The sequence below is a fragment of the Ochotona princeps genome, chromosome 1, assembly GCF_030435755.1.
Source record: "Ochotona princeps isolate mOchPri1 chromosome 1, mOchPri1.hap1, whole genome shotgun sequence".
Taxonomy (NCBI): Eukaryota; Metazoa; Chordata; class Mammalia; order Lagomorpha; family Ochotonidae; genus Ochotona; species Ochotona princeps.
In genome coordinates, this window is record NC_080832.1 from 122,716,760 (window position 1) to 122,743,871 (window position 27,112).

Sequence of the window (27,112 nt, forward strand, 5' to 3'; positions counted from 1 at the left end):
GTACAACTCGCTGATCATGCACATCTAAAGATACAACGCGTGATGACTGGAGCAGCTGGGTGCCTCCCACCCACACGGCAGCTGGGACTGAGCTCCATGCCACAGAGTCCAGCATGGTCCTGCTCTTTCAAGTGTTTAGGAAGAGAAGCTTGAGATGGAAGATCTCCGTCTCTGTCTCCCGTGATACGTCTCTTTATCTTACAAATCAATTTTTTCAAATTTTAAACGCTTATTCAGTGATCCTCTGATCTTTGGGACTATCAAGAATTCAGATGTACTAAAGGCAATACTTAAATTAGTAAATTATGTTACCCACAAAAAACTTATGCTGAACACTGCTAATATGAAGATTAGATGGCTTTTTGTTTCTTTTTTTAAAGATTTATTTTTATTACAAAGTCAGATATACAGAGAGGAGGAGAGACAGAGAGGAAGATCCTCCATCCGATGATTCACTCCCCAAGTGAGCCGCGCGCCAATCCGAAGCTGGGAACTAGGAACTTCTTCCTGGTCTCCCACGCGGGTGCAGTGTCCCAATGCATTGGGCCGTCCTCGACTGCTTTCCCAGGCCACAAGCAGGGAGCTGGATGGGAAGTGGAGCCGCCGGGATTAGAACCGGCGCCCATATGGGATCCCGGGGCTTTCAAGGCGAGGACTTTAGCCGCTAGGCCACGCCGCCGGGCCCCGATTAGATGCCTTTTTTACTTGTTATAAGTGAACAACTCAGATCACTAATTTGGTTGAACACATGGAAGAACGTAATCCTTTGTAAAAAGTGCACACACACATGCAAATTGGGATGTTGACAAAGTTCATGAAAAAAAAATAGTATTAAAAGGTAAAACATCATTTTCCAAGAATGTCCTAGAGTACCTTCATATACTCTTTTAGGTGTTAAAATGCAATTCAAAGGTTGAAATCAGCTGTGTTAAAGACAATAATAAACAACTTTCAACACAATGTAGAAAGAGGAAGACCCTATGTGGATAATAAAGAGTGCCTTGCCAGTCCACGGGAGCTGGGCCTCCCGCTCATATTAGGAGCCCACTGACCCAGCAAGATGGGTGCAAGCTTTCCCTCCTGCCCGGGCGGGCTACCCACACTTCACACTCAACCACAGCGTGAGGATGACTGTGTGCAAGTACCACTGTATTCATTTTGTGAAGTCACAGCTAGAATGTAGAAACATGGTTGGTGAAAATAAGCCAATGCAGCTAACTTTCACCATCAGAAAACAATAAGCTGCTCCAAAGACTCTTCTCCTTTCCGCCTTACTGCTCTGGCAGGCACATCATTCTTACAGAGATCCAGCGGGAAAAGAGCTGGACTTCCCGAGAAACATAAGTAAACCTTCCCCTAAGAAGGAGAAAAAAAAAACCACCACTAAATAACAATATATTAGGGCCTGGCATGGTGGCCTGGCAGCTAAAGTCCTTGCCTTGAATGCACCAGGATCCCATATGGGCGCCGGTTCTAGTCCCAGCAACTCCACTTCCCAGCCAGCTCCCTGCTTTTGGCCTGGGAAAGCAGTCGAGGAAGGCCCAAAGCCTGGGGACCCTGCACCTGCGTGGGAGACACAGAAGAGCTCCTCGCTCCTGGCTTCAGATCAGTGCAGCACCAGCCATTGTGGTCACTTGAGGAGTGAATCATCAGATGGAAGATCTTCCTCTCTGTCTCTCCTCCTCTATGTGTATCTGACTTTGCAATAAAAATAAAATAAATCTTAAAAAATAACAATATCAGAGATCTACTCAGTTATTGTGGGCATGGCTTGATGGTGAAGTAATGGATTAAGTTAGAAAGTCTGATTGCAATCCAAGGTTCTCTCAGTGTCTGACTCTGTAATCTCAAATGAGCCACTAAATCTCACAGGGGGTTCCTTTCTCACTGATGGTTGGGTTGGGATATCTGATACGATCATCTTCTAGCACATTCTAGAAGGACAAGGCTTTCTTAACAACTGCTGATTCTTCCCTTTCTATCATTTAGAACTGTTTTATGGATCAGGGTATTGTGTCACAATCTTCGGCAGGTTTCAAGTATTAACAATAATTGTGTTTCTCTATGCAGAATCATTAGAACTCCAAAAGGCACATAGTAGATGATGAGCAAAATGGACAGGGAAAGTTCACAGTTGGAATAACTTAGGAAAATCATGTTAGTTCTCTCTCCATTTCTCTGGAAGGCAAACAGAAGCGAGAGCTGCCATCTGCTTGTTCTTCCTCACAAATCACACAGCCTGGAGCCAGAAACTCATTCTAGGCCTCTCCTGTGGGTGGCAGGATCCCAACTACTTGAGTTATTGCTGTTGCCCCCCTAGAGTCTGCAGCAGCAAGAAACTGGAATTGAAGGCCACGCCAGCCATTTAACCTGAGTGCTTTCTGGGACGTTTATATCATGGCTGCTGTCTTAGTTGCTTGGTCAAACATCACTCCTTGCTTTATAAGTTTAGTATCAACCAAGTAAAAATTTAGTTACACTTTGAGGAATCTGATTTCCAAGCAATCCCACTGGGTTTCCACCAGAGTTTGCAGGTGCACTCACTGCTTCCCAAGACACCTGAACTTCTCTGGAAGCCCTAAGGGGTGTATTGAGTTCCATCAGTTTCTAAGGGTTTCCACACTTGCAGTAGTTGCTTCACGTCTGTCAAAAAGATATAACTGACTTTCACTAGGATCCTTTCAGGTTAATTTTCTTACAAGGTTAGTAGCTGGGATTTACTGACTCTTGCTTTCAGTATCTTTTTTTTTTTTAAGATTTATTTAATTTTGCCGGAAAAACAGATTTACAGAATCAGAGACAAAGAAAGATCTTTCAACCACTGGTGTACTCCCCAGATGGCCACAATGACTGGAGCTTAGCTAATCTTACACCAGGAGCCTCCTTCAGGTCTCCAACCTGGGTGCAGAGTTCCAAGGCTTTGGACCATATTCCATTGCTTCCCAGGTGCCACAGGCAGGGGCCTAGATCAGAAGTGGAGCAGGTAGGACATGAACCAGTGCCAATATGGGATGCTGGCGCTTGCAGGTGGAGAACTGGCCAGTTGAGCCATTGTGCTGGCCCTATCAGTATCTTCCAATTGCTTATGCATTTCATCCCTCTTATCTCCATTCTGCATGGCAGTCCTCCCCATTACATTATTTAACAAAGTCATGCACTTTTTATGCTCATCTCCTGTGGCCTATTCTCCAAATCTCAGTTCTTGTACATACCAATAAATGCTAGCCCTGTTTGAACCCAGAAAAAAAAGAGAGATACTTATAATTTTTCCCCAAAATCAACCTGGAAAGAAAGTTTACAAATATTCATATCCATCTTGAAAAAGATGGATAATTAAACAGGATTTTACAGATAGGACAATTCACTATTGATCTATAGAAAAAAAATCATGAACGTTGTACGACAAAAAGACCAATGAAACAAACTGGAGAGCTGAGAGTTGGCACTCTTAAAGAAACAGAAGCAGCAAGTAAATACATGAAACTGGACTTCCATCTCATAACCATATCCACATATGGACTTCACACAGATTACAGAACTAGTGTAAAAGATAAACCCATGAAGGTGAATGACAAATGCTATAATTTTATAACAAACGGATAGGGAATGATTTCCTTTGCAAAGCCTCCCAAATAAAATACTTACTATATCACATCAAAATGAAAGATTTTGTTCAGAATGCTACAATGGACAAAGTAAGGCAAATAAGATATATGCAATATTTAAAACCAGCTAGTGCTTACCTAAATTAAACAAAGCAGTGCTTTTAAACCCATACAAAAAAAATATATACATAAAGACCTCCAGTAGGGAAATGTGAAATGAATTCAAAGAGGGATTTATAGAAGAAGTTAATAATCAAGCAGAAAAAGAGATTCTTACGTGTCCACCAATCAGATAAAGCCCAAGTAAGTCAGCAGATGAAAACAGGGAAACAGAAAGCTTGACAAAGCTGGGTGCTCTCACCCATAGCCCAAGCCCGACTACACATTGTGGTGTGTACAGAAAAAGCTTGACAAAGCTAGGCGCCCAACTACACATCATAGTGTGTATCACATGACTCATCAGGCAGGCTTTGATGTGTCTCATTGCCATGAAAAGAAGGCTGGAGCACACAGAGCAAAATATTGTCAGATAGACACTTTTGCTAAACTTTTAATAGAGTATATTGTATAAATGTTCTATTACTTGTCTTATTGTTCATCTATTTTGCCTAATTTTATAAATTGAACTTGACCAGTTATATATGTCTGGGAAAAAACAAAGTAGAGGGCCCTGCACAGTTAGCCTAGAAGCTCAATTCCTCACCTTGTGTGCACCGGGTAGGGGCGCCAGTTCTAATCCCAGCAGCCCCCCTTCCCATCCAGCTCCCTGCTAGTGGCCTGGGAAAGCAGTCAAGGGCGGCCCAAAGCCTGGGGACCCTGCACCCATGTGGGAGACACAGAAAAAGCTCCAGGCTCCTGGCTTCAGACTGACACAGCTCTAGCCATTGTGGCTTCTTGGAGAGCAAATCAGCAGATGGAAGATCTTCCTCTCTGTTTCTCCTCCTCTCTGTATCTCTGACTTTCCAATACAAATAAAATAAGTCTTAATTTTAAAAAGTAAAAATTAAGTTTAGGACTAATCCATAGCTTCAATTATCCACTGAAGTGTCAGAATATGTGCCCCACAAATAAGCAGGAACCACTGTATTTTAAAAGAACACATCCATTGAAAAGTAAATATATTTTGAATGACTGGGCTCTTAATAAACAGGAAAGAAGATTCAGGTGATTCTCAATGGGCCGGCTGGCAGAAATACACAAATAGGAACAGTGCAAATGAATGTCAACATACGTCACCAAGAAAAGTTTTACAGAATGGTATATATTCTTTTTACATATACTGTGTTGTATATATTCTCTACTTCCTTTTTTATTACTTAATGCTATTCACTAAATAACTGCAACCAATGGGTTATAACTTTCAAAAAAACTGACATGAACATTAACAACAGGATTCTGCCGAGTTCCTGGTACCATATACCCATTGAAAACTAAGGGTCTAAAACCGAGAACTCCGGCACAGATGGCAGAGTTAAGAACAGGTCCCTCTTGTGCGCCTGGGCTTCCTCCCAAATACTCCCACGCACAGGGAATGACCGCAGGGCTGGGGCTGCTCCTGGCCACACAACTCTGACCTAAACAGCACTTCCGGAGAGTGAACTTTTCACCCTGACTTCAGCCCTGGTTTGTAGGACAAAGGCCAATACTAAAGCAGGAAATGATACGCCACTTGCTAAGGCATAAAGAGATATTTTAAAACAAAACAAAAAGAATATTTTTAAGCATTCCTTAAACAGTCAATAAGACATAGAAGCATAAAAACATCATTGCTCTCTGAGAAAGGGAAGGTTGGAAAATATTAAATAGGCAGAAGTTCTAAGATGCCAAAAAAAAAAAAAGGAAAGGAAAAACTAGAAAACATGAGTAGGTCACGCAGACGTCAAGCGTGCAGGAAGCTAATGAGAGTGGGAGGAGAGGCTGGATGGCAGATTACAGGAGAAAATGGACTGCTCCCAATTTTCATTTCAAGAAACAAAAATTAATGTAAATAAAGATGTCTATTCCCAATTAATTATTGCTTTTGGAGGGCAGCTTCAGGCCCTCCTTAGACCTGAAGGTCTTATCAGAAAACATTCATTGAAGTCAGTTCTGAAAGTAGTGTTTTCTGGGTATTTAAATTGGATGAAGCACTTGTGGGTTAAACGAGGTCCAATAAAGAGCAGGACAGGCTTTCGGCTTCTCCCTTTGCAGCTGTGCCACGTGGCAGGCTGAAGAGGAGTGCAGTTTGCACACAGATCCTGCTAACTTCTCTGCAGCCACTGGGTTTGCAGTGTTGGCAGCCCCATCACTGTTCCTGGGGGGCAACTTTTGTTGAGGGATTCCCAAGAACAGGCTAAAGGAGCTTGGGTTTGAAGCGGGCATTGTTTATGGCTATAGTCAATTACTTGCAAACAAGCTAAGTCAGCAGAGATGTTGTTCAAAACAAACAACAACATAGAATCCATGGAATAAAAAGCATCTGGGAAAGACCTGTCATTTAGACACGGAGAGGAATAGCTCTAAATCTACCAGAGCTGGCTGAGCAGGTGAGGTGGCAGAGAGAGAGAAGCACGTGACTGGAACAGGTGTACAAAGGGAAAAGGGACAAGAGGAAGCATCGTGCTATCTGAGCACTGTTTCCGCAGCCTGGTTCTTACATGACAAGTGTCCACAAAGCACTTATGCCATGTTAAACATAATGGCCAGCTGTTTTCAATTTTGATGAAAATACAGCTAGAATGGTATTACGCATAGTAATGCTAAAAGCTATCATATATTGAATATTGGGCTACGCAATACACTTGTGTAATCCATAACAACTTTGCAAGATAAATTGTATCACTTTGGGCAGATGAAAGAACAGATCACCATAGCCACCAAGTGCTCAAGACCATGGAAGAACAAGAAGCAGGATCAAAATCCTACCCAAAGTTTTCTGGCCTCAAAATGTCTTTTCCTTAAACATACTTATGTTCAGAAAGTATCTGAGTCAAAATCAATGAACTCACACATAAAGAAGAATTTCCTTCATTGAAAAACACTAAACCAGGTTAAGCAACAGAATCATAAAACCACCAATGTCAATCTCTCAATGTTCGTTATTATATGCGGGGTTGTCAAAGATGTTAAGATTCAGGAAGCTGGCAGAAGGGCACAAGCAAAACCTATCCGACCATGGCACCTCTTTGCAATCTAAAGTTCTTTAAAGGAAGTTTTGCTGGTAACTGCAGTATTGGGACCGGGGCTGTGGTACACCTATAACCGAGCACCCATTTCAGTTTTTAGCTGTTTCACTTCTGATCCACCTTCCTGATACTGTGTAGCAGAAGACGGCCCAAATATTTAAGGCCCAGCCCCTGCCATCTATATAGGAGACCTGGATGGAATTTCACACCCTTGCCTTTGACCTGACCCAGTCCTAGCCACTATAGCTATTTGGAGAATAAAGCAGTAGGTGAAAATATTTCTCTCTCTCTCTCTCTCTCTCTCTTTCTCTCTCTCTCTTAATGTCTCGGCCTCTGTCTTTCAAATACATTAATAAATATTTTAAACAATAATAACTGGAATACATTTCTGAAAAGTCATGCAGCATTTTCTCTTTCCTTCTTTTTCTTTCTTCCTCTCTCTTTCTCTCCTCTCTATTTCTTTTTACTTCAAGTATTCAGTTGTCTGCAGTAACTGAAATACCACAAGCAATAAAATAATACTGAATTGTTTGCCCTCAAATCCATTTCCAGTCGACTTTTGTTAAGCATACATTGCCATGACTATACAATTCCATTGGCTGAATTTATGTGCTCAGATGTTCATGAGCATTAAACGTCCACCAGACATTCAAAGAATAATTGATTAGAAAATTTGCTTTTGTCACAAAATTATTGAACTATTGCTTTCCAGTAAAACTGCATCATTTTGAAACAGTTAAGGCCTACTGGATACATTTTGTCATTAAATTCTCTTAGCGCCACAACAATAGATTATAGTAAAAACTAATATTCTGATTCTACATGGAAGGTAAATTAGACTCAAAGATAATCTGTTGAAGTTGTGCAATGACTAAGAAGCTACATGAGTACTCAAACTCAGATCTCTCAGGGTAAAACACGGTTCTCTACCTGCTGCTTCACATTCTCGCTTCTGTGCTTAAAAGATATCCAGACACGCTTCACCCACCAAACCTTCAAGGCAAAATATCCATTCTAAGCACATTCACATGTTTAAAAAAAGATTCTCAATATTCATTCCTGGCTTCTATTTAGGTTAAAGTTTGTTTCTGAAGCTGAAGAAAAAACCTTAGAAGAATGAAAGAAATGCAAGTGGCATTCCAGGCAACAATACGTGCATGCTCAAATGGGAAACATGAGCAGAGCAGCTGCCAAGTTCATTCTGGCCTCCTCTGACACTATCTTACTGATCTGGGTCCAACTTACATTTGTTTCTCTCCATCTTTCCCTCCCCCATTTCCACTTCGCTTCAGAGGCATATGAAAATCATAGCAAAGAAACAACAAAGCTGGATAGAGTTTCCAAGAATACACTGGAAATACGGTCAAATAAGGAAACAGTTACACAGTCCAAGCATAACCTTACAATTAAGTTAAATTCTAAAATGCTCAAACCTGTATGAGAGGATAAATCATACCAGGAAACAAATTATCTCAATGTTGATGATAAAAACAAATACTTGAGGGGCAGCATTTTCGAAAGAGCTCATCAAATATCTCTTTTATCTGCACTTTTGGACAGGGTGTTATAATTTAGTATGAGTCCTCCTTCAAGTTTTCAATGTACTTTTTAATTCAAACATATATTTGAAGTCTTTAATTATGTTTAATACTGTTTTAGCTTTTATGTCCCAGTGCTGATCCTTATCTGTTCACCCCTGGAGTCGAAGTATCCACAGCAGCCAATACTAACATTATAACTGAATACCATCAGAATTGAGCATTGCTCACAAGTTCACAGATTTCATGACACTGTTCTTGACTTTTATCAAAGTAAAAATGGCTAATCAATTTGTGTTTTAAAAGTCACCCGGCGGACCCGGCGCCATGGCCTAGCGGCTAAAGTCCTTGCCTTGAATGCGCGAGGATCCCACATGGGCGCCGGTTCTAATACCAGCAGCTCCACTTCCCATCCAGCTCCCTGCTTGTGGCCTGGGAAAGCAGTTGAGGACAGCCCAAAGCTTTGGGACACTGCACCCGCGTGGGAGATCCGGAGGAGGTTCCTGGTTCCCGGCTTCGGATCGGCACGCACCGGCCCATTGTGGCTCACTTGGGGAGTGAAACAGCGGATGGAGGATCTTCCTCTCTGTCTCTCCTCCTCTCTGTATATCTGGCTTTCCAATAATAATAAAATCTTAAAAAAAAAAAAAAAAAGTCACCCGGCACAGTAGCCTAGCGGCTAAAGTCCTCATCTTGAACGCAACCGTATTCCGTATGGACACCGGTTCTAATCCCAGCAGTTCTGCTTCCCATCCACCTCCCTGCTTGTGGCCTGGGAAAGCAGTCCAGGATGGCCCAAAGCCTTGGGACATTGCACTTGCGTGGGAGACCTGGAAGAAGCTCCTGGCTTTGGATTGGCTCAGCTCCAGCCGTTGTGGCCACTTGGGGAGTGAACCATTGAACAGAAAATCTTCCTCTCTGTCTCTCCTCCTATCTGTATATCTGCGTTTCCAATAAAAATAATCTTTTTTTTAAAAAAGTCACCTGGGTAATTATATGATATCCCTGATTTCTTCTTTCTAACTTCTTGGTAAGTTAGTAGACACTATTAAATATGCATAATAGTAAAGTTAAAACAACTTGCTAAAAAGTGATATATACAAGTTTTTTTATTTATCTATTTCTTTTTATTTGAAAGACAGATTTACAAAGAGAAGAGAGACAGAGAGATCTTCCATCTGGTTCACTTCCCAAAAGGTTTCAACGGCTAGAGCTGAGCTGATCTGAAGCCAGGCATCAGGCACTTTCTCCAGGTTTCTCATGTGGGTGCAGGCTCCCAAGGACATTAGCCATCTTTCACTGCTTTCCCAGGGCACAATCACAGCCTAGATGGAAAGTGGAGCTGTAGGGCCCGGCGGCGTGGCCTAGCGGCTAAAAGTCCTCGCCTTGAACGTCCCGGGATCCCATATGGGCGCCGGTTCTAATCCCGGCAGCTCCACTTCCCATCCAGCTCCCTGCTTGTGGCCTGGGAAAGCAGTTGAGGACGACCCAAAGCTTTGGGACACTGCACCCGTGTGGGAGACCCGGAAGAGGTTCCTGGTTCCCGGCATCGGATCGGCGCGCACCGGCTCGTTGCGGCTCACTTGGGGAGTGAAACATCAGATGGAAGATCTTCCTCTCTGTCTCTCCTCCTCTCTGTATATCCGGCTTTCCAATAATAATAAATCTTTTTAAAAAAAAAAAAAAAGAAATGGAGCTGTCAGGACAGGACATGAACTGGCCCCATATGGGATCTCGGCACTTGCAAGCAGAGGATTAGCTAACTGAACAATTGCACAGGCTTGAACATCCAAGCTTTTAAAATAACACACCTAACAATTGCTTTCAGTTAACAATACTTCCAAATATTTGCATTCTTCAGTTCAAGGGCTTAGATAATAATGCTATGCTGCTGTAAGTCTACCATCTCCAAAAAGTGATAATAAAAAGAGCTTATGGAACTGGCTCAGAAGGGGTTGGTGCTGTGGTATAGCGCATAAAGCCATTTCTCACTTGCCAACATCCCTTATGAGCACCAGCTGCTGTCCTTGTTGCTCCCCGATCATGGACTTGGAAAAGCAGTGAGTCATCCCCCTACCACTCCTAAGAAAGACCGGGAGGATGTTCCCAGCTCAACCTCCCTTGAAATGGTCATTGCAGCCACCTAGGAAGTGAAGCACTGGGTGGGAGATCTCTCTCTCCACACACACACCCCACCTGACCTTGCCCTGAAGCTCAGACTTTTCAATAAGTAGATAAATCCTTCTGGAAACAAAAAAAAAAAAAAAAGGACTGTGTCAAGCATTGTTCCATTCTAAATCATAACAGAAGAAATATTTTAGTGTCCTAACAGGTTTATACTTCAATGGAAAAGACAGAGCTCTTGGTTAATAATTCAGTGTGTTGGAGGATATTACAAGAATAAGTACTGGGTGCAAGGGAGGATATGGGGTGGGACTTGTAACATAAGCTTAAAGAGAAGTTCCTCAGAGGAAGTGACATCCAAAGAAGTCTAAGAAGTAATCATTTTGTATCCAAAGACAATTATAGTAATAATAATAATAATAATAATAATAATAAGGTTGATAGTAATGAGTTTTGTGGGAAAATGTAGAAAAACTGGAACACTTATCTACTGACGGTGGGGATGTAAATGGGAACCCCTTCTTCACTCTTTCAGTCCCTACAGACGTGAAGCACAGACTCATCCAAAACCCACCAAACTCCACCTCTTGATTTGCAAGGGACTTCAGAGAGATCATGAAAACCAGAATGAAAAGTTTCTTTTTTTGTATAAAAAATTCAAATCTATGTGTAGTTTACATATTTTGCATAAATTTTTGGACAATCCATCATATTAACCCAAGATGACTGAAAATGTTATGTCAACTCAAAATCCCATATGTGAATATTCACAGGGCATTATTCAAAAGAGCCAAACTATGGAAACAGCCTAACCATCCCTCAATGGTACAAATAGGGAGAATGGGGAAACAATCAATGAACAGGCAAACAAATTATGGTACATTCCAAAATGGAGTATCATTCTGTCATAGGAAAAAATAGCAATATATGCTCAACATGAATGAACCTTAAAAAATTTATGCCAAATAAAAATGTCAGATATAAGGGGTTACAAATTGTATGATTCTGCTTATACAAAATGTCTAGAAGAGTTAAATCTTAGAAAGTATCTTAGTGGTTTCCAAAAGCTGGAGGAAAAGGAGAAATGGAGGGTGACTATTCATAGGTACAGGGTTCTTCCTCAGGGTGATGAAAACATTCTAGAATTAAATCATGATGATAATAGTGCAATTTTGTGAATTTGTGTTAAAAACCACTAATGCTAAACGATGAATTGAGACACAAATGAATTATCTCTCGTTAAAAAGAAGGGGATAAAAGAATCAGGATAAAAGAAAGTTAACAGAAAACATGGCAAGAATGACAAATGATAAAGGGAAAGGTAAGTGGGTATCAAAAAGGGAGGAGCTTGGGAAGAAAGCCAGTTAATGGGCACACGCATCATCCAGTGTTGAGTGCAAGTTCACTGTGTGGGTGTGCGGTAACTTGGAAGAACACCCTCTAGGAAGAGTAACAGACAGCCATCTTGATAGGAAACCAATGATCAGAGGTTTCTCACACTAATCCTCTAAAAAGAATTTCTGTACTGAACACTATAAAGGAATTTACTGAGGCAGAACACGAACAGGGACATCTCTGGAAAGAGGAGTCTACTCCAGGATTCTTGAGTCACAGCATGAGTGGCTCCAGGCTTCATTTCATTGCCTTTTCCTGCAATGTTTGCATCTTGTCCGAGACATCCCTGCTTCATTTACCAGTTGCCTCAGTTGCGCAGTGGGCTGCTTTGTATTTCATTTGTTTTCCCCAAATTTTATGACATTGTTTTCAGGTCTAGATGCTGGAGAGATGAAAAATCAGTTCTAAGATACCTCTCATGTACCATTTTATAATCTTGCAGGAAACCACACCTGTCTCCTTATCCCATGTGTTTGATTGTTTCCTGTTGGTATTCCACTCTTCTTCAACACTAGGAACCGGGATTTTTTTTATGTGTTCTACATTTTAAAACATGTTAGCATTTTCTCCATGTCTCAGCAACTATTAACTTATATTTAAGTGAATAAAATTACCTTTTTACCTCGAGATGGTAGAGTTGGCATCAAAAAAAATTTTATCAGGAACTTCCAAGTCAGTATCTAGGCCTCCAGAGAGAACGCAGTAACTCCACGAGATGACTGTATCTGTAAGCAAAAGCCAACGACTCGTTAGAAAGTTATGTGAAAGAAGGCTGTTGCACAGTCATTAGCGAATCAGGTAGATACGGTCACACCCCTCAGCCACAGTTTTGTTTTGACGCATCATCGAGTGAAAGCCAGACATGTCGTGGAAAACTCTTCAAGTAATTCATAAGTCTTCTACAACTTGTAGTTTGCTATATTGTTGTACTTTCATTACTAGTCATTGTAAATCTTCCTTGCCCAATTCATAAATAAAGCATTATCATGGATAAAAACACAGTATATATATATATATATTATATTTTTATATATATTTTTAAAATATATATATATATCAGGCATCTGTTAGGCATTTTGGAAACATATTCCATGGACAAGGGGAGACATGTACACTGGGACTTGAAGAAAGAACTGCAGTTTTTTAATTTACATTCATTAGGCAAATACGTACTAGTTAACATTTTTTTAAAAGCCTCCTATATTGCACAGACTTTTTCACGTATGTCCTCATTTGTTTCTTATTCCAATGCCACTTTACAGATGAAGAAAACAGCTGATAGATGGCAAAGTCAGGATTTGAACCCTGGGCTCCTGGTTCTAGATGCCGAGTTCTTACTGCATGCACCATCTTAACAAGCGTCCACATATATAATTCTATGAGGAAAGTAAGATGGTATAAAAGAGACCTAAGTGGTTTATTCCTATCTTACTGCCAGTGCTTTGCAAAATATGTAAATGTGGTCCAAAATTCAAGATACTATAGCCTGGGAGGTCTGTCAGAGGCTGAATCAAGGAGAAGCAATTTGACCTGTAGATAAAGGGTCCAAAAGACAGCTACGTGCCGGAATCTAACCAAAGATCTCTGTGCCTGAATTACTCAACAACGTAGTCCCAAATGTGCTGGTAGCTCTCAACTTCTGCAAAACTTAAAAAAGGAAACCCACACTCTGCAATCCAGCACCTCCCACTCCCACTGCCAACATAACCTCGGAAGACTCATTCATTTTGTCCATTCTTTTGGTAAAGTCTCTTTCTTTCCTCCTATACTGCTGATTGGTGTCTTCTTTCATTTTATCTTTTATTAATTCACATATTTCCCTGGACAATTTAGTATTTATCAGGAGTGCAGAAAACTCAATATGTTTCTTCAATTCTTTCCAGAAAGGAACATAGCACAAATAAATAAAAATGTAAAAAGCTTAACACAATGCATTAATGTTCAACACATGAAATACATACACCATGAGCTTGACTGGGAGCCCTGCGGGGACAGGCAGCAGGCAGGAAATCCCGAAGCAGGTGGCAGGGTGCTGGGTGACAGCACCGATCAGAGGGCGGTTCCCTGCTTCAAGGACACCGTGCTTCTTAACTCTTTTCCATGTACACATTTACTTGTACTTGAAGATACAGAAATATGTGGAGGTTTAACACAGTGCGACTATTGCAAATAATGGTATTACTGCCTATTATTGCAGTAAGGGTGGGAGGGCGAAACTGCTAAAAAGCAACTCAAAATAACTGCTCTTCAGATTGCCTAGCCTCTGCAGAAGTTATACATATTAAAGCAGCGGCAGCAATAATAACAACATAACCATAATAACAGTATTTACTTTGTGTTCATTTGGTATCCTTCTGAGCAACTTGCTGGTATTAATCCTGCAGTCAGCACAACACTTCAAGAGATATGTACTCTTACCACCTACATGTTGTAGACAAGAAGCAAAAGCACTAATTCATTGGCTCAAAGTCACACCGAGGTGAGTGGCAGAAGCAGGATGGGAGCCCGAGCAGTCTGATTCCACACAACAACTCATTACTCTGCTAACCTATAACACCTCATTACCACGACAATACTCATAAAGCTGGCCCTGAGACACTGCCAACTTCTGATTTTTCTCTCAGTTTCAGTGGATTTCTATAGATACACAAACCATACACAATGTCCAGAAAGGTCTCAGTCTCATTAAACTTTCTCCTCGTTCATTCAATAGTTTCATAGAAATCCAAAACTGAAAGTCTAATTTTGTGATTATACCCTGTAAGAATTGCTAAAAAAAAAAAAAAACTTCCAAAATAAGATGGAATTCAGAAACTACTCTTATTACAACTTTGTGTCATAAAACAAACACTAAAAGCTAAGCACTCCTGCTAATAACTTTTTTCGTATTTCATGAACTGTACTTTCCTGAATGTTTTTACTTTTTAAAATTTATTTTTAAATTGATTTATTTTATTTTACTTTATTTGTATTGTTCCATGGTATAATTCCACAGGCTCCAGGATTTCCCTTTTCCCCTCCACAAATCCCTGTCCCATCCCCCAACACTGATTTACTCCTATTATTACAATAGCATAGTCCTTCACAATCCGTTGTAACTCCATCATTCTGCTATTTAAGTGTATCCTGACATTGTAGGCATAGACAATGGCAGAGAGTCCAGCATCCCATTGTCAACATACACTCAGCAGTTTCACTGGGAGTTCACCTTTGATTTTTAAGTAAAGATGCACACTGCATTGTAGCTTCCCATCTATATGTGATAGTCTCTACCTTAAATGAAAAGCCATAAAACAAAATCAACAACAGAGAGAAAAAGAGAAAATTTACAACATGGAATTAAACATACTCCTGAATGTGTCGCTGAAGAAATGAAAAAGAGTGTTACAGACTCTTGAAACAAATGATGCTATTGTGGAACCTATGAGTCAGTGAGGAAATTAATAAGAAAAATGAAAACTTCTTTTTGAATGCAAGAAAATAAAAACAAAAACATCAAAGCCCCTGAGAAGTAGAAAAAACAATACTGAAAGAGCTATTGATCTTGTATTTTGCATGAATGTTGTCTTATATCAGAAAAAATATGACATTTGTCCTTTTGAAATTGACTTGATTCACTGAGCATAATGGTCTCTATTTGGGATCATTTGGTTACAAGTGCTAGAATTTTTTTCTTTTTACTGGCTAAGTAGTATTTGATGGAGTAGATATACCACAGTTTCTTTAACCACTCCTTTTTTGACAAGCAACTAGGTTGTTTTCATCTTTGCTATTGTAGATTGTGCTGCTGTAAATCTGACATTACAAATCCCTTTCTCATATGCAGACTTATGCTGTTATGAATATATTCCCAGAAGTGGGATAGCTGAATCCTATAACAGGTCAATTTTTCAATTCTCTTAGCACTGTCCATACTGACTTTCACAGTTGTACTAGCCTAAACTCCCACTAACAATGAAGGAGGGTACGTTTCTCCCCACATCCTCGCCAGCACGGGCTGTTAGTAGAGTTCTGAATGTAGGCCAGTCTCACTGGAGTTAGGTGGAACCTCAGTGTGGTTTTCATTTGTATTTCCCTAACAGCTAGGGAGCCTGAGCGTTTTTACATATCTACTAGCTAGCTGATTTTGTTCTTTTGAAAAATGTCTGTTCATTTCCTTCACTCATTTCTTCACAGGGTTTTTGGTATGCTGCCATTGAGTTTCTGAAGCTCTTTATAAATCCTGGATATTAGTTGCCTATCAGTTCTGCAGTATGCAGAGATTTTCTCCCATTGGTTGCTTCTTTGCTTTGTTGATCATCTCCTTTGCTGTACAGAAGGTTTTTGATGCAGTCCTCTTTGTGCTAATAACTTTGCACTTTTCATTTTAAAGGAAGTCTAAACTTGCAAAAATGTTCAAACTGCTTAAAACATACACACATATCCTCCATTCAGAAATACCATCGATGTTCAACCAGTCACCCCAGGCATGTTCTTTTTTGTCAAAGAATTCCACCCAGGATCATCATTTTTGCACTTAGTTGTCATTTTTCTTCAGTCTCTGTCGATTTGGAATGTCCTTCACAATCTTTATATTATGAAAAGCTACAGGTTAATCATTTAGTAAAAATGACTCCTAATGGGGCTCACTGAAGTGTTTTCAAGAGAAAATCAAAGGATCGCATTTTCTAAACATGAAGGTGTATTCTCATTGCGTCCCGCCACCGACACTTGATGTCAGTTTTCCTATCACAATGTCTGAACATTTGATCATTTCATTAAGGTCTTATCTGACAAGTTATACCAGTAAAGGTACCATTTTCCTCAATAATGAAAATAAGTGGTGGAAGGGTACTTTCTAGTTATAGAAATATCCTGATCTTTCATCCAGACTTTCTTACTAGTTTTAGCATCCACTAAGATATTCACTTGAATACATCATGACTATGATGACTGCCAAACAGCCATCTTTCAATTTCAGCCTTCTTTCTATATGGCATACCATCTTAGGGAAGAACTTTGTTTCCTCATTTATTCATGTTTTTTGTATTTACATCAGTGTGGATTCAGTGGAACATAATGCATAGTGATTATTATTTGGGGGTGTTGAGTTTTGTCAGTTTAGATGTGGGATTTAGATGTGGTATAAATCCCGTGTGGTTATTGCTCAGTCTTTGTTCTATCCTAGTCTTCAATATGTGGCGCAGGGACTCAAGTTACTTCAACCATCCTCCACTGCTCTCCCAGTTCTCTTTGCCAGGAACTGGATTGAAAGTAGAGCAGATGGGATGTGAACTAGCATCCCGCTATGGGATGCTGGAATTGCAGGTGGCAGTTTAACACACTGGGACACATTGCTGGTCCTAATGTTATGTATGTCATTTCTACATGTATGAAATTTCCACAATTCAACATGCACATTTCACACTGACACCTCCAATTCCAACTCACAGCATGAGGTTCCATCGGCTCTCCTGTTTATATCTGCAATGCTCTTCTCTGCAGGAGAGAAGTCTGACTCCAGGACCTCCAACATATTTATTCATTGGCCTCCTTGGGCTGTCCTTGCACGGATAATGCTAATGGCTTTTTGGCGAAATTATTGTGGAAGAAGAGAAGGAAGGAAGTGGGGAAGAAAGGCAAGCAGCTACACTGCCTTCCTGAGATTTAGTAATCTACTTAGGATAAAACATAATCCAGGATGTAAGACTAAATCTATCAACACAGCACCTCATTCCCTGGCCGTAGCCGTTAACAGAGTTTTAAGCTGTCTTCCAGGGGCTTATCATCTGCCTTTCAATACATGTGACTCACACAACTGTCCACAGGCATGCTACAAAGAGTTTTTGGTGAACATAAGGCTATTTCTGAGTAATAAAAATGTCTAAATGTTTCAAAATAGATAAAAAAGAAATATTCTAGCACATCCTGACAGCAAGGACACTGGACTCCTTTACAGGAAAGATGAGGAAAGTGAAATAATAACAAAGCACAAGTGCCACCCATGGGTGCCTGACTTTCCAGGTCATTATGTCATGTTATCTTTGAAACTCCGACCACCATGGTAGAGTGTGTGTGTGTGTGTGTGTGTGTGTGTGTGTGTGTGTGAGGGAACCACAATGCTGCCAAGCCCTCAAGGAAAGTGGAGGAGCCCAAGTGCAGCAAGACTACAGTCAATTCTTGCATGACAACAATCTTGTCCACACAACAAAAACTTCCTGAAACTTTGAACTCTCAAAAGCAGCTGTGTACCCAGAAGCTGTTCTTGACTTCAGCATCCCGTAATTCTCCAAATTGTCATGATTTGGTATGATTCAAACAAGGCACTACAGAAATATAGAAGGACCTGCCATATGGGAATAAGATCCCCGCGCACACCTGAGAGCATTCTGGGAAGATCACATATGGAAAATAACATGACTATTCTGTGCTGCTGCAAATAGTTCTTTCCTTGTAAGTCTATAGAAAGCTCCTGTTAGAAAATTGATTAGTTTCTTGCAACTTTTTGTAGCACAAGCATCAGCTCTGACACCAAGCTTCCCTTCAGCTCACACAAAGCAGGCCACTCAAACTTAAGTCTCCTTGTCTTCTCAAAAAGGGAAAAGCAATGCCTGTTCGCTCCACCTGTAAACAAAACAAGTACAGCTGGAGCCCGGATGAGGAGATTGGATTTGGCACCAAACTGTATTGGTGTTCTACGATTCACTTCCTGGGTGATTTACCCCCTTATCTGTAAATTGGAGATGATGGTGCCTACTTCTCGGGCCAGGAGTGCAAATTCTCTGAGCAAAGCATGTGTAAAATACTCACCACATATCCAAACACCTCACTGAATCAATGAAGCTACCCTATTCCCATCACCTGCACCATAATCAAAGATGTCACAAGCTCCTTTATTAGATTGATCATTATTACTCTCAGTCCTAAATTGTCTCCACTACAAATGAGAAGGCTTCCAGAAAGTCATTGGGGGCGGGGGGAGGAATTAAGCGATAACACACATTTTCTGGTAACTTTTGGAAGCCTCCTTGTATTTCCAGTGCGGACACAAGCTGCTTGATACCTGCTATGGTGGAGATCTGAGTCCTTCCAAAATTCCTGTGTTGAAATCCTCATCCCAATGTGACAGACTTTGGAGGTGGAAGCTTTGGGCTTTGGTTAGGATTGTGGGTCAAATCCTAATATGGTGTGAACAGGATGAACAGGATCTGATTCCCCAAATCACTTAGGACTATAAACTCCAAAGTCAAAAGGTAATGACGGGCTCAGCAGCGTGGCCTAGTGGCTAAGGTCCTCGCCTTGATCCCATATGGCCGCTGGTTCTAATCCCAGCAGCTCCACTTCCTCTCTATCTCTCCTCCTCTCAGCATATCTGACTTTGTAATAAAAATAAAATAAATCTTAAAAAAAAAATTTTTAAAAAAAGGTAATGACATCAGGAAGTAACAGTTTCATTCAACTACAGTGTCTATGATACAGGGCCTATCGGGTAGCTCCGAGGGTAGTTCTCATGAGAAAGCTGTCAGAACAGCCTGGATTTGTGTCTCATCCTTTTCCTGACCCAGCATTCCCAAGAATGTCCCAACACTACTACCCTATTTTGAACTTGAACCTCCACAACTTTGACCCTAAATAAATCTTTCATTTTTACAAAGTTGATTTCCTTGGGTATTTTTTTAAAGATTTATATATTTTTATTACAAAGTCAGATATACAGAGAGGAGGAGGACAGAGAGGAAGATCTTCCGTCCAGTGATTCACTCCCCAAGTGAACACAATGGCCGGTGCTGCGCCAATCCGATGCCGGGAACCTGGAACCTCTTCCAGGTCTCCCACGCAGGTGCGGGGTCCCAAAGCTTTGGGCTGTCCTCGACTGCTTTCCCAGGCCACAAGCAGGGAGCTGGATGGGAAGTGAAGCTGCCGGGATTAGAACTGGAGCCCATATGGTATACTGGCGTGTTCAAGGTGAGGACTTTAGCTGCTAGGCCACGCCGGGCCCTCCCTGGGTATTTTTTAACAGAGTGATACAGTCGTTGGGATTAGAATCCATGCTCTTAAACATAAAGATCCAGAGAGTTCCCTTGCTTGATCCCTGAGCTGTAAGAATCAAAACTGATAGTCTAGTCTATAACTCTGAAGAATTGGACCAAGCTGTCCCTTGGATCTCGGACTGTCAGCCTCCAGCCCTATGTGAAACAAAGCTACATTTGCTACGGTTCTGTTACAGTCCTGCATGCTAAGGTAACCATAAAGAAACTAGAGATCATCTCATATTTGCAGGAGGACACTTGTAAGCACCTGCTAAACTCCTTTGCTCTTTTTCTGGATTGGACCTCACACACTCCTCAAGGATGATGTTAATTTCTAGCTCCCCCATCACCCATGCTATTGGATATGAGAGACAAAATTTATCATCCTAGAGAGGGTACCCTGCTAATTTTTGCCACACAGAGGTTAATATAAATGAAATTTCAGACTAGAATTTAAACAGAAATGGCTTAATTTTGTGGAAAGGAGAAAATGGTGAAACTCTTGACAGACTCAAAATAGAATGTGGACAGAAATAGTCTTCACTAGATCAAACAAGGTGGGTTTCTTGTCTTTAAAGCAGGAATCCTGACAAAGCAACTGTTTTTTATTATTCTTCTAAAACCTACATCTGAGCATTTAACTTGTTTTTTACCCTTTCGGAAAACGTGTGTGTGCGTGTGTGTGTGTGTGGCATTCAACAAAATGCCAGGTGCAATGTGGTTTTCAGTCTTTTTTTTTTAAGTTAAAGAAAACATTTTTTAAAAAACCTAGTGTCACTCACAGGCTCCAGCCCAGCCTGTCAAGCAGGAATTAAAATCTCTTTAACAAGCAGATTTGTATGGTTCGTGTGTCATGCCTATATGAGCTGGATCAGCTTACAGAAGGGGCCAGAGATAAGGCATCCAAAAACCAGTTAAAAGAAAGTAGCTCCCTGAAAATTCTGATTTCTTGATTCTATGTCACCACCCTCCTTTTCTCTCTCCCCTTTAAAAGAACTGATTTAATGTACACCAGAGAGTAAGCAATTATTTCTTTTCCTGTATCAGTGACGGGTGGCATTGGATCGTGAAGTTAACTCATTGGGAACAGACACATTACCTCCGAAATCTAACAATCTCTTTTTAAAAAAAATCATGAAACAAAAATGACATTATTTTACCCCAATATTAGGCCTGGGCTTTTATTAAGTCCAAAGGTAAAGTGCCTTCAGAGTGAGGATCGCTTGGTTTATTTATTTTTAATGCATCAAGTATTAGCAAAACTGGGGTCCTTAAGCATCCATAGAAAAGAACTGAAGTGATTTGGAATTAAAATTTTAGGAAGCCCATAAGAAAACTAAGAATAAGGAAAGGATGACTGTTCTTATTATCATTAGAAATACCCCAAAGACATAGAAGCTTTGGAGGAAAAGATTACAAGTAATCTTGATTTCCAAAACAGATTAGGAATCAGCTCGGTGTAGATCCCTGAAGGGGTGAAAACAGAACAGGCAGAATTCTTCACTTCCAAATGAGTGATGGAGACGCTCTCGGTAAGTAGTTTTGATTTCCTTTAAACATGAAGTGCTGTAAGCTACCTATATCTCCAAGAACAACCATCTTGCAGCCCCTGTCAAGTGTTCCATGTTCAGTAGTTGTGGAATGAGACTCAGAAAACATTCTAAAGGATTTTGTAATCTTGGGACACAGAAGACTGCAAATTGAAATTGAACCCTGCCAACTACGTCCTGTTTGTCCCAACCCTGTGTTGTACACAGAACAGGAGGCCTTGAGCCAATAGGAGGATCCAACCCAAGTTTTCTGAGATTCCACCAAAATGAGAGCTAGGAGCAGATTCAGAACCCTGAAATCTTCAACTTCCCGGGAGAAGGGTTCATTAACACACATGGCTTTAGACCAATGATTCTTACACTGGTTGATTTCAGGATGACTTGCTTAATCCAGAAAACTTCTGAGAACTCAAAAGAATTTTTGATTATGTGAATTCTATATGTATTATATAATATATATGTATTTATCATGTTACATGCTAACACCAAGAAATGTTTAATATTAATTCTTTAAAAAATAATTTATAGTCTACTATACTTTAACATAAATAGTACATTTTTATAAACATTAACTAGACTTTTTCCAAAGCATTTATTGTGAGAAGAGTAAAACATCTTATATTGCTGTAAATATTGTTAACATCTGGCTATTTAAGACAGCTGGAGTCTCCTAGCCCTTGACTTCTGTCTCACGTGATGCACGTTCGCGTTGAAGTGGGCATTAGTCCATTCTGTCTCATTATAACAAGTTCCCAAGGCTTACTAACTTAGACAGTAAAGGGGTTTACTTGACTCATGATGATCGGGGCTGAGAAGTCCAAAGAGCATGGTATCAGTGTCTGCTAGGCTCCCTGGCCAGGTCACAACATGGCAGACGAGCGGAAACAGAGGGGATGACATGTGCCAGCAAAGGGGTGTACTTGCTCCTCCACAATCATTATTTGCTAGTAAACCAAGAGCTACAAGAATTTAGGTTTAGAATTTAAACAACTGTTAACTGACATCTTCAAATGTCAGCTCCTACGAAGGGGGGCTCACCTGTCTTCCTTCATGCAGTATCTCTAGCATCAGCACCCAAAACCAGGGACTGTCCCCCAGCTGAAGATCAAAAACACTGGGGGAACAAATGAATGATTTGGTTTGCAGTTTAACATCATGTAGGAGTTGACAGGCAATGTGAGGAGTGTATGTCACATTGAACCCAGCATCACTGTAACACACCAGGAGGAGACAAACAGGCAAACTGCGAATCTGTCAGTCAAGGCAGCCTTAATCAAAAAGATTCTACAATCACATTTTCAGTGATGCTCTCATGTCCTACAAAATCTGATTTTATAAATTCAAATCCTACTCTCTTCCATCAAAGAGACACATAAGTAGCAGAAGATGTGTGCATTCCCTATAAGCATGGCTGAGCACACTACTTAGAATAAAACTTTCACTTATAAAAGCGTATGTGTACATATGAACAGGTCAGTAAAGTTCTGGTACCAATTTTGTTATTTTTACAAATACAGTTCCACTGTGCTTCCTTTGATAATAGGAGAGAAAGGCCAGGAATAAAGAGGAGGCACAGAACGCTAGTTTTGCAGGTACCTCTAATATTCCAGAAGATGTTGATTACTTGGATTATGCTAGTTTTAAATGTATAGTCCTGCTTAGGAAGAGAAAGTAGGCCTTCTTGGCGAACACAAGTGACTGTAGGTACAACAGAATTGATTGCCTGTTCAGAGCGGCTTATGCTGCTGGACTTTGAAAAAATTGCAGGTGGCTTTGGTTGTAAGGGAGCTATCAGTCTTTCTGAACTATTGACACATTTTTATGTACTATAGTCTCAAATCACTCACTAAGGCTACTTATTCACCCATGAAATCTAAAATTCAGAGTTCTACCTAGGGAGAAAGGAGGGGTTTAAATTGCAAAGCCTATTCTCTCTAGACTTATACAAACATCACGTTGTAAAGCCTGTTAGAAAGGAAAGGCCAAACTCTCTTCAGCTCACCTCCATGTATCACTGGTGGCCAGGCACCACCTTTGTCCAAAGGATACCTGATCAGGCCTGAAATCCCAGGGGCTCGGGCAAGCTGCTTCATTGGTTTAGGAAGGGTTACAAACAAACAAAAAAGTCATATTGAATATCTATTTTTTTCTTCAATAATATACTTGTCACCAAACAAACTGAATATAAACATTAATTTCAGTCTGGTCTTGAGACCTTAAAAATAAGGAAACAGGGCCCATCACAGTAGCCTAGTGGCTAAAGCCCTCAGCCTTTAAGCACCAGGATCCCATATCGGTGCCGGTTCTAATCCCAGCGGCCCACTTCCCATCCAGTTCCTTGCTTGTGGCCTAGGAAAGCAGTCAAGCAAGGCTGGCTCCTGGCTTCGGATTGGCACAGCTCTGGCCGTTGCAGTCACTTGGGGAGTGAATCATCAGACAGGAAGATCTTCCTCTCTGTGTCTGCTCCTCTCTGTGTATCTGACTTTGCAATAAAAGTAAAATAAATCTTTTTTAAAAAATGAAACACATGCTAACTGCCCTGCATTACAACAAATAATCACACATGCGGTCCAGAACGCAAACCTCCCTCTAGAAAGGTGTCAAATGCTACCACTGTAGTTATGTAGTATTTCTAACACAAGCTGAACTTCTAGAAAACATGGACCTTCCAGTTAAAGCCCATGGGCCATTGTTTTTTCACATGATAAATACCGAATTTGAGAAGAGGCAGCAAGTTGTTTTATCAGTCTTCTTTCCTAATACAAAAGTCCTCAATTCACATCTAAATTAATGAATTTTGTTGCACCTTCATTCCACAGTACCTCCTCTCCAACTCCAAGTTCTAGGTAATCTCACTTTCTGTCAGCTTCCCAAACCAGGAGCCATTCCCTAGGGCCCTGTGACACACAACCCTAGGCGGCAAGTGAGTCACTCTAAAGCGGTTCCTCTCCCTCACATTACAGTGCAATATTTAGTCATTTTATAGTTCACCAGATTGTTTATTAAGCAAAAGTCTTATGAAATAGAAATTGGGATAAGAAAGGTAATATAAATTCCAAAGAAAATTGTCACCCATAAATAGTATGATATTACAGGAGTTTTGGTTGGTTTTCTCTGTCTTTTTTTTTTTTTCTCTTTTTGGATGAAGTGATGAACTTGACTATTATTCTAGAATCAAGAAAAAAAATTTAGAAAAGGTTGAGGAAGAATACCATTTGATAAAAAATCCATTGATTTTTGTTGAGTTGTTTTGGACACAGCTTCTTTAAACTTATTCCTGACACTAGCCCAAGATTTCGCATAATTCTCACTCCTTTATTTACCATGTCATACTGGGGAAAACTAAAAGATCACATTCTGTGATGCTGACAACCTGAATGTCACACAAAATATATGTTCAAAAACTTGAGAGAGAGAAGGAGGGAGAAGCAGAAAAGGGATGCGATCCATGATTTTAAAAAAGAGAAAGGGAGAAGAGTACAATCACAACGCGGCACGGAGAGTACACATCCAGCCGGCTGCCGACTCAGAAGGAACAGAGAGGCACACGGAAGGCGGGAGGAGGAGGTGAGAGGAGCAGCGCAGGCTGCGAGCGGAGCTGACTTCCGAGGGTGCACGTGCAAGAAACACAGGAGCAGAAAAGAAGAGCCGGAAATTTCTGTTCCCCAGACTTCAAATGTCCTTCTGCACATTTTTCTCCTTTGTTTCACATCTTCAGTTACCAGTTCTGGAACTTTCTACATTTGGATCCCACATCCACCTAACTTTTCTTTCTGCCGTCTCTACCACAGTATAGGACTTTATTATGTGCCATGCATCACTGAAGAGACTGTCAATCATATTTCTATACTCCCAACCAGAGCCCATTCACTAACACTCTATACTGCACACACAGCTTTCCAAAATCACACACAGCTTTCCAAAATCACACTCAGCCATTTGTCTTCAGGATAATATTGTCAAGCATCACTCTGATCAGTTCTTAGAACTCTGTCATTTGCATCAACCTCATAATCAATTTTATAGTTTGACACTTTACTTCGTTTAAGTTACTGCCCTCAATGTCAGATGGAGAAGACTACCACGCAGGACCACTGGAATACCTATACTACAGGGTTAAAAAGTAAGTACAGGGTTTGGCTTTGGGTCTAGGGGATCCAATGCCAGCTAGGACACCTGCATCCCATATGGGACTGTGTGAGTTCAAGTTCCAGCTGAGCTCCCGACTTTGCTTCCTGCTGATGTACACCCTGGGTGGCATCACTGAAAATGACTCAAGTGGTTGGGCACTTGCCACACACATGCACAACTCAGAATGAGTTCCTGTCTCTCAGTTTTGGCTTGTCCCAGTCTCAGCTGTTGCAGGCATTTGAAGATCAAGCAGCAGATTAGGAATGCAATTGTTGTTACACAGTTTCTGTTTCTGCCTCTCAGATGGACAAAACCATTTTTAAATTTACTAAGAATGTAAGTATAAACATAGCACGATGACTGGCATTTGGTAACGTCACATGGGAGGAGGAGAGAGAAACAGAGGGGACGGGGCAGCAGGTGGTAGTGGCAACGCAGTTGTGCCTGCTTTTCAATACTCCTTCAAGATTGCACTGTCTCCTCCTGCTTTCTTTTCCCCTCCTTAAAATGACCAAGGACACAACTCTGTCACATAGCCCTTGTAAGTCCACAGTAACTACCTCTGGACGGACAATTGAATCCTACTACTCCATATTTACTATTAACTGTGGTAATTAAAATTTAATTCCCCTAATAGTACAGTGCATCTCCTCAAAGAGACAGTCAGCATCACTCCAGCCTACCCAAGCAAAGTGGTCACTCCTTCACTGTTCTACAACCAGCTGGCCACCAAAGTCCTTTGATATAAATTCTAATATTTCATCTTTCCCATTCCCATTTTCCAAAACAGTCACTTTGATAATAAGAGATAAATTAACACATATATAATGTATTCACTAATTAAATCTGCGCATATGTCTCCATGGGGAACTTAACTGTAAATGTCTAATATTGTATAGTTGTGTGATGATTAGATGTAACTAGTACAGTTGGCAAACATCATGTTGACATGTAAATATTTGACACAATATGGAAGTGTGTGAGTATAGAAAAAACATTACAAAGCTTACCTGAATTAAAAAAAAATATTTAACACTTATTTGAGGGAGAGGAGCGAGTGAACATGTTTATGCTTCTATCTGCTGGGCCACTCCCCAAATAGTTCTATCAGCCAATTTTGACCAAGGTCAGTCAGAAACCAGAAACTCTATCCAGCTTTTCCACCTGAATGGCAGGTACCTGAGGATTTGAGTATCTTCCTCTGCCCTCCCAGACCCATTAGTAGAAATGCTGGGTTAGAAGCAAAACAGCCAGGACTCTTAACTGACATTCTGACAGAGGGAGGCTGGTGTCACAAGGGAACTGTAAGGCACTGCACAACAACGCTGCTCCCTGCCCCCCATCAAAAATTTCTGATAAGCCAAGTTCCAGGTAGCACCCACAGAAATAGAGTCACATTTGTAATTAAGGAAGCCCAGGGTCAAGGGATTAAAACATGTAGAATTGAACTGCCTTAAAGAAATACTTTGGGCGCATCATGATATCCTAATGGCTAAAGCCTTGCCCTGAATGTGCCAAGATCTGATATAGGATCTGGTTTGTATCACTACTGCTCCATTTGCCATCCAGTTCTCTGCTTGTGGCTCAAAACATGGG

General features: G+C 40.8%; 1 long non-coding RNA gene across 2 annotated transcripts in view; it reads right to left on the minus strand.

Annotated features, from left to right (window-relative positions):
- The window catches only part of LOC131480963 (uncharacterized), a 154,284-nt gene extending 141,813 nt beyond the window's left edge, over positions 1-12,471 (minus strand). For both annotated transcript variants that reach the window (XR_009245920.1, XR_009245921.1), the window contains exon 1: positions 12,441-12,471. This is a non-coding gene — a long non-coding RNA (uncharacterized LOC131480963). The remainder of the gene's footprint in view (positions 1-12,440) is intronic.
- Between the last annotated feature and the right edge of the window lie 14,641 nt (positions 12,472-27,112).